Raw genomic sequence first — 8,074 nt, forward strand, 5'->3', positions numbered from 1 at the left:
TCAAATATTCCTTTGTGCAATCAAATTGCAGAAACATAATTTTCTTATTACAATAACTTCTACTTCATTTTTGAAAACCTTTCGAATGATTTCAAAAGATCCAGACTTACGTCTCATCAAGTAAATATCCATATATCTACTTGAGTCATTTCTGAAGATAAATAAATCCACCACTAACAACACTTATCGGACTACACACATCAAATGTGTGATCACTAATAAGTTTGTTGTTCGTTCCTTATGGCCTGTGAATGGTATTTTAGTCACTTCACTTTTCGGAGGAAAGTTGCAAGTGTCAGATGATTCAAAATCAAAAAGACTTCAAAATCCATCATAATGGAATTTTCCATGCGGGTTTCTCCAATGTGACCAAATGTAGTGCCACACTTGTGTGGTATTCTTTTAGTCTTGCGACATTTAGCGTCAGTGTTATGGATGTATCATATTACCCTCAATATTCATAACATACGTCCCATCTTGGATGGAAGCATGGCCCTTCATGTTATTCATAATACTTAACAACAATTGTTGTTTTTATGAACAACTCTTTTGCAACAAACATTGTGCAATGGGCTAGAGTGTATGAAACTCTAAAATGAATTATGAAAGTAAACCCAGAGGTATTGTATTATTATCAATATTCATAACATACATCTCATTCATAATGAAAGTATGGCCCTTGTGTTATTCATAACATCGAACATAAAAGGTTCTCTTATGAACAACCTTCTTGCAAGATACCTTATGCAATGGGCTAGAGTTTTTAAAACTCTAAATGAATTATGAAAATAAATACAGACGGCAATACACTGATGGAAGGTATAGTAACATTTACTATGTTCCCTGTGTATACCTTAACCTCATTTCTGGCTAGTCTTTTTAGGCCACAGTAGCTCTTACAGTGATTCGCAATTGAATGCAATCGAGCGGGTATCTTTGTGATTAACTCACAATACCCAAGAATTAGTGATTAACATGTTTAACCATAATTCCCAAGAACTATCTCTTTGAACAGCCTACTATACATCAATGTATGACATTCATACATGAGCGGGATATTCCAGTCATCTTTCTTTCTGCCTTTATACTTCTAACAGTTTAACTTTTAGTATTTCTCCTACTCGCAAAAGAAGCACCCAACTTAAGAGTGGCATTAGCCCCGAACTTCCTAGGCGTGTAAGTCATACTAACACCCTTTGGACACTTCCTTTCTCTTTAAGTTGTTGTTTTATTCACCTTTCATTATATGACAGGCGTTCTTCTGGATCCCTTTCCCAACAGTCAAATGCATAGTAAACACTTTTACTAATACTTGCAAACAAACATTGCTTTGTTTGTATCTAAAAATAATTTTCAGTTCCATGAATATCATATAACTATCCCAACTTTCGAAGTTTGGGTTTCATGGAAGCAAACATATTGCACTTGACTGAAACGGAATTATAGCTTTTGGATCGAAGGACGAGAGTCACATGATCCATAGCATTAGCGGGAGGATACGGAAAGCATGCGATAGGACAAAGTCCTTCTCGGCACTTTTGAGGACAATCCTCATATTACGTTACCAATCGTAAAGTTTTAACCAGATATTTAACAGCTATTCAATTTTAATAGGGAAGGTGGAAACGCGAGCCATTATTCTACAACTATTTTGCAAGAAACACTTAGACAGTGTTCATAATTAATTGCACTAAGAATTAAACATGTTAATTCAACAGTGCGCTCCCACTCAAATCAATATATCTCAAAATTGATTGTGAGTGATACAAGACCCACATTTCAATTGTTCACCATTGGTGTAACACCACTGATGATGAAAAATCTCAACCGGTAGGCCAACTTGCCAATCACATCTCTATGTGACTCTTGTTCATCTTTCGATGCATGTGTTCCGAGCTCATGACGGTCATGCCTGAACGTCAAGACAACCAAGTGATCTCGCTGCGAGGTCTCAACTCACCCGCCTCACACTTCTCTAATCGTTCGTACCCGTGTGACACGGCGCACCTCGAAAAGATAGGTGCCGTGATGGTGCTACACTTGGGAGATCACTAACTACTTGGTATTTTTGTGAGAGATCACCCTAATAAAAAGTGACTACCGCGCAATCAAGAAGGGTGCAACATAAGGGATAAACATCTCAGGCAATTCATAATAGCATGATATGGTATATCCCTTTCTGACGGAGAAGTATTTCATTTCTTCGTCTTCGGCATTCGTGTTGGTGTTCACCTTCGCGAAGATTGCCACCACCTTGTCGATGCACCAGATAATATTGCTATCTCCATAGCGTATAAAATTAATGCATTACTTAAGGTTGACACGCAGGTCATTAAAGTGCAATCATATGGCTCCAGCCATCATGCCGAACCATGACACGCAGGTCATGTTAATCAAATTACATCATATAGTCATCTCATACATAATCGAATTAGTATGAGCACTGCTATACCACATCACATGCACATCCTGCAAAACCAAGTTAGACACCTCTAATCGGTTTATGCAAAATTTTATTTTACGTGGCTTCTAAGGTTTTGACTTAAACCGCAGCTACCAACGTTTTATCATCAAGTATGATTATTCAAGTTGCTAGATTAACATCTCGGGGTGTATGAAACACGAGATAATTAATTCTTGAGCCCCATACTAAACTTCGTCATACGCATGACCCCCGTGCAGATAATATCTGCAATGCCCTTTCATCTGCGAATTTCATCTTTCTTTTGACTACGGCAGAACCCAAAGAACTGATAGCACTTCCATGATCAATCAGGATCACGGATTGCCAGAACTTTGTCAAATTCCACCATGCTGTCTCGAGATTGAGCAAACACAAATTCTAGGGAAGCAACAAGAACGTCAGGTAACGGATTTCATCTGTCACCCGCATAAATAATTTTTAGCAATAGATCTCATCTACTACCTAATTATATTATGCAATACCCATACATCTCCATGTATTCTAGATCGAAACCTGCATCTATGCATAGCACGGCTCTTGATGCCACTGTAGGGTAACGTAGCAGAAAACAAAAAATTTCTGACCTACGCACCAGCCCAGGACCACTATGGAGACTGCAATCAAGGTTTGATCTTTTTCGTTACCGACTCGTAGCGCAGCGGGAAGTAGAGTCGATGACGATCGGCGGTGCAGATCCCCGCAGCTAGGATTTACAACCTCCCAACCGCGAGGATGAATACCCTCATCCGCCATACGAACAGCCCTCCGGGAGGTGGTCGAACAGTCCCCCGGACGGTGTCGCGGACAGCCCTTCGGGAGGACTTTCGAAACTCGAACGGTCACTCGGACAGCCCTCCGGGAGGACCCACAGAACTCGGACCGTCACTTGGACAGCCCTTCGGGAGGCACTCTCGAACAGCCCCTCAGGGCACTAAGATCGAAACTACGACCTCTCTACAGAGTTGCACACATACGGTGTCAGCTATCCGGCAGGGCTTCGCCGTCCAGAACTAGTTCCTGCCGGAACCCAGACAGCCTTTCGGCTCTACGAAACTATTTCGCTGGGAGGGAGAGAAGAAGCCAGATCATTGCAATGGCATGTATGTGAGAAGGGATGATCCTTTAGGCAGCCCCCTCCACCCCTATTTATAGGCCAAGCCCAAGGGTGGCTTCTCCAAGAAGCCAAGGGGGGAAATACCAAAAAGGCCCTCAAGGTGGCTTCTCCAAGAAGCCAAGCAAAAAGCACTTTCACTATTCATGACGACATTTTTCAGCGTCCGTTCGAATTGAAAATATTTATGTGGGCTCAGAACATTTCCAGTACCCACTAAAATAATTTTCAACGCGTTCCGAAACAATTTCAGTTTAGTGATTTTCATCTGCGAAAAGCAAACAAGAATGCGTTTTCACTATTCATGAAGACAATTTTTCGCGTCCACTAAATCCGAAAATATTTCTGTGGGTCTTAGAATAATTTCAGTACCCACTAAAATGATTTTGGATTCGTTCTGAAACAATTTCAGATTAGTGAATTTCATCTGCGAAAAACAGCCAAAGCGGTACCGGCAGCTCCGAAACATTTTCGGTTTTTATTTCTGAAAATTCCAAAAAGTTTCCAGAATGATTCTGGAACCCTCCAAGAATTATCAGGCATGTGCCGAAACCATTTTGACTTAATGGCATACCCCAAAACAACTTTTTCGGTTTCACCGAAACTCATCCGGTGACCTCTCTCTGCGGTACGATTCCGCTGTCCGAAACTTTTCGGTGTCCGAAACTTTTTCGGTGATTTTCTCTCAGACTCCCTGTCTAGTATTCAGCAGATAGATGACCCTTAAGCGTGTGACCCTATAGGTTCGGTGAAGTATAGACATGACCTGGAACCCCTTCCGATCAATGATCAACATCGGAGCCGTGGACACCCATATTGACCCCTATACCCACACGAATGAATATTCGAGTGAACCTCCAGTTGAGGTGAGCTATTCCTGTTGCTTCACGATATATCACAAACACATGAGGTGAGATTTATTGCATCCCCGTGGGCCAACACTTTGTCCACTATGCAAGTTACCTCGTTACCGGTTTTGTTCTCTTTTCTCGTTTCGTGTTCCGGCATCCCCGTGATCAAATCACAAAGTGTCTGGCCAGACGATGATGGACACCGTAACACCGAGTGGGCCCGAGTATATCTCTCCCCGGAGGAGCAAATCCCAATCTCGAGCTATCAAGTTACTTAACATACTTTCCCATGAACCCGTAAGCCGCCGTAATAGCCATCCAGTTACGGATGACGTTTAACAAACCCCAAAGTTCATGAAGCAAGCATGAAGAAACTCGATACTCTCATGGTCTAAGGAATTATGCAAACATTAACTATCTCTGTGTTATAAACCATTAACTTGTGACGAATGTATCTCATAGCATAACATCAATTCAGGTCAATTCAACACAAATGTCCTTCCTGACATTGTGCCCTCAAAGTTGCTTGGCATAGACATGCCCATGATTGGGAAAACATAATCATCATGCAACACTTGAGCTAGTCTTAGAGGCACGACTAGGAATACATTTTACCGTTTATTATTCCACACGTGCATATGGGTTCTCCCCAGAGCCTTTATGGATATACGGGCTCGGGAACCACAACAGTTATAGCATGGAACATAAACATAATTATGAACAAGGAGATAATCAATATTCATGCTCAACGCAAACACCAAATAACACTTATTTAGTTTCAACACTAACCCCGAAAGTATAGGGAGTGTGCGATGATGATCATATCAATCTTGGAACCACTTCCAACACACATCATCACTTCACCCTTAACTAGTCTTTGTTCATTCTGCAACTCCCCTTTCGAGTTGCTAATCTTAGCAACTGAACTAGTATCAAATACTGAGGGGTTGCTATAAACACTAGTAAAGTACACATCAGTAACATGTATATCAAATATACCTTTGTTCACTTTGCCATCCTTCTTATCCGCCAAATACTTGGGGTAGTTCCGCTTCCAGTGACCAGTTCCTTTGCAGTAGAAGCACTTAGTCTCAGGCTTAGGTCTAGACTTGGGCTTCTTCACTTCAGCAGCAACTTGCTTGCCGTTCTTCTTGAAGTTCCCCTTCTTCCCTTTGCCCTTTTCTTGAAACTAGTGGTCTTGTCAACCATCAACACTTGATGTTTTTCTTGATTTCTACCTTTCGTTGATTTCAGCATCACGAAGATCTTGGGAGTCGTTTCCATTATCCCTTGCATATTATAGTTCATCACGAAGTTCTACTAACTTGGTGATGGTGACTAGAGAATTCTGTCAATCACTATCTTATCTAAAAGACTGACTCCCTCTTGATTCAAGCGATTGTAGTACCCAGACAATCTGAGCACATGCTCACTGCTTGAGCTATTCTCCTCCATCTTTTAGCTATAGAACTTGTTGGAGACTTCATATCTCTCAACTCGGGTATTTGCTTGAAATATTAACTTCAACTCCTGGACATCTCATATGGTCCATGACGATCAAAACGTCTTTGAAGTCCCGACTCTAAGCCGTTAAGCATGGTGAACTAAACTATCAAGTAGTCATCATATTGAGCTAGCCAAATGTTCAAAACGTCTGCATCTGCTCCTGCAATAGGTCTGTCACCTAGCGGTGCATCAAGGACATAATTCTTCTATGCAGCAATGAGGTTAATCCTCAGATCACGGACCAAGTCCGCATCATTGCTACTAACATCTTGAACTTAGTTTTCTCTAGGAACATATCAAAATAAAACAGGGGAGCAAAACGCGAGCTATTGATCTACAACATAGATATGCTAATACTACCAGGACTAAGTTCATGATAAATTTAAGTTCAATTAATCATATTACTTAAGAACTCCCACTTAGATAGACATCCCTCTAATCTTCTAAGTGATCACGTGATCCATATCAACTAAACCATGTCTGATCATCACGTGAGATGGAGTAGTTTCAATGGTGAACATCACTTATGTTGATCATATCTACTATATGATTCACGCTCGACCTTTCAGTCCTAGTGTTCCGAGGCCATATCTGTTATATGCTAGGCTCGTCAAGTTTAACCTAAGTATTCCGCGTGTGCAACTGTTTTGCACCCGTTGTATTTGAACGTAGAGCCTATCACACCCGATCATCACGTGGTGTCTCAGCACAAAGAACTTTCGCAACGGTGCATACTCGGGGAGAACACTTGTACCTTGATAATTAGTGAAAGATCATCTTATAAAGCTACCGTCGAACTAAGCAAAATAAGATGTATAAAAGATAAACATCACATGCGATCACAATATGTGACATGATATGGTCATCATCATCTTGTGCCTTTGATCTCCATCTCCAAAGCATCGTCATGATTTCCATCATCACCGGCATGACACCATGATCTCCATCATCTTGATCTATATCAATGTGTCGTCACATGGTCGTCTCGCCAACTGTTGCTCTTGCAACTATTGCTATCGCATAGCGATAAAGTAAAGCAATTATTTGGCGCTTGCATCTTATGCAATAAAGAGCCAACCATAAGGCTTCTGCCAGTTGCCGATAACTTCAACAAAACATGATCATCTTATACAACAACTTATATGTTATCACGTCTTGACCATATCACATCACAACATGCCCTGCAAAAACAAGTTAGACGTCCTCTACTTTGTTGTTGCAACTTTTACGTGGCTGCTACGGGCTAAGCAAGAACCGTTCTTACCTACGCATCAAAACCACAATGATAGTTTGTCAAGTTAGTGTTGTTTTAACCTTCTCAAGGACCGGGCGTAGCCACACTCGATTCAACTAAAGTTGGAGACACTGACACCCGCTAGTCACCTGTGTGCAAAGCACGGGGGTAAAACCAGTCTCGCATAAGCGTACGCGTAATTCGGTCCGGGCCGCTTCATCCAACAATATCGCCGAACCAAAGTGTGACATGCTGGTAAGCAGTATGACTTATATCGCCCACAACTCACTTGTGTTCTACTCGTGCATATAACATCTACGCATAAAACCAGGCTCAGATGCCACTGTTTGGGGAACGTAGTAATTTCACAAAAATTCCTATGCACACGCAAGATCATGGTGATGCATAGCAATGAGAGGGGAGAGTGTTGTCCACGTACCCTCGTAGACCGAAAGCAGAAGCGTTAGCACAACGCGGTTGATGTAGTCGTATATCTTCACGATCCGACCAATCATGTACCGAACGCACGGCACCTCCGAGTTCAGCACACGTTCAGCCCGATGACATCCCTCAAACTCTGATCCAGCCGAGTGTTGAGGGAGAGTTTCGTCAGCACGACGGCGTGGTGATGATGATGATCTTCAACCGACGCAGGGCTTTGCCTAAGCACCGCTACAGTATTATCGAGGTGGACTATGGTGGAGGGGGGCATCGCACACGGCTAAAAGATCAAACGATCAATTGTCGTGTCTCTAGGGTGCCCCCTGCCCCCGTATATAAAGGAGCAAGGGGGAGAGGTGCGGCCGGCCAGGAGGGGCGCGCCAGGTGGAGTCCTACTCCCACCGGGAGTAGGACTCCCTCCCTTTTACTTGTTGGACTACGAGTGGAGGGGGAAAGAGGAGGGAGAG

The sequence above is a fragment of the Aegilops tauschii genome, chromosome 3 (genome assembly GCF_002575655.3).
Source record: "Aegilops tauschii subsp. strangulata cultivar AL8/78 chromosome 3, Aet v6.0, whole genome shotgun sequence".
NCBI lineage: Eukaryota > Viridiplantae > Streptophyta > Magnoliopsida > Poales > Poaceae > Aegilops > Aegilops tauschii.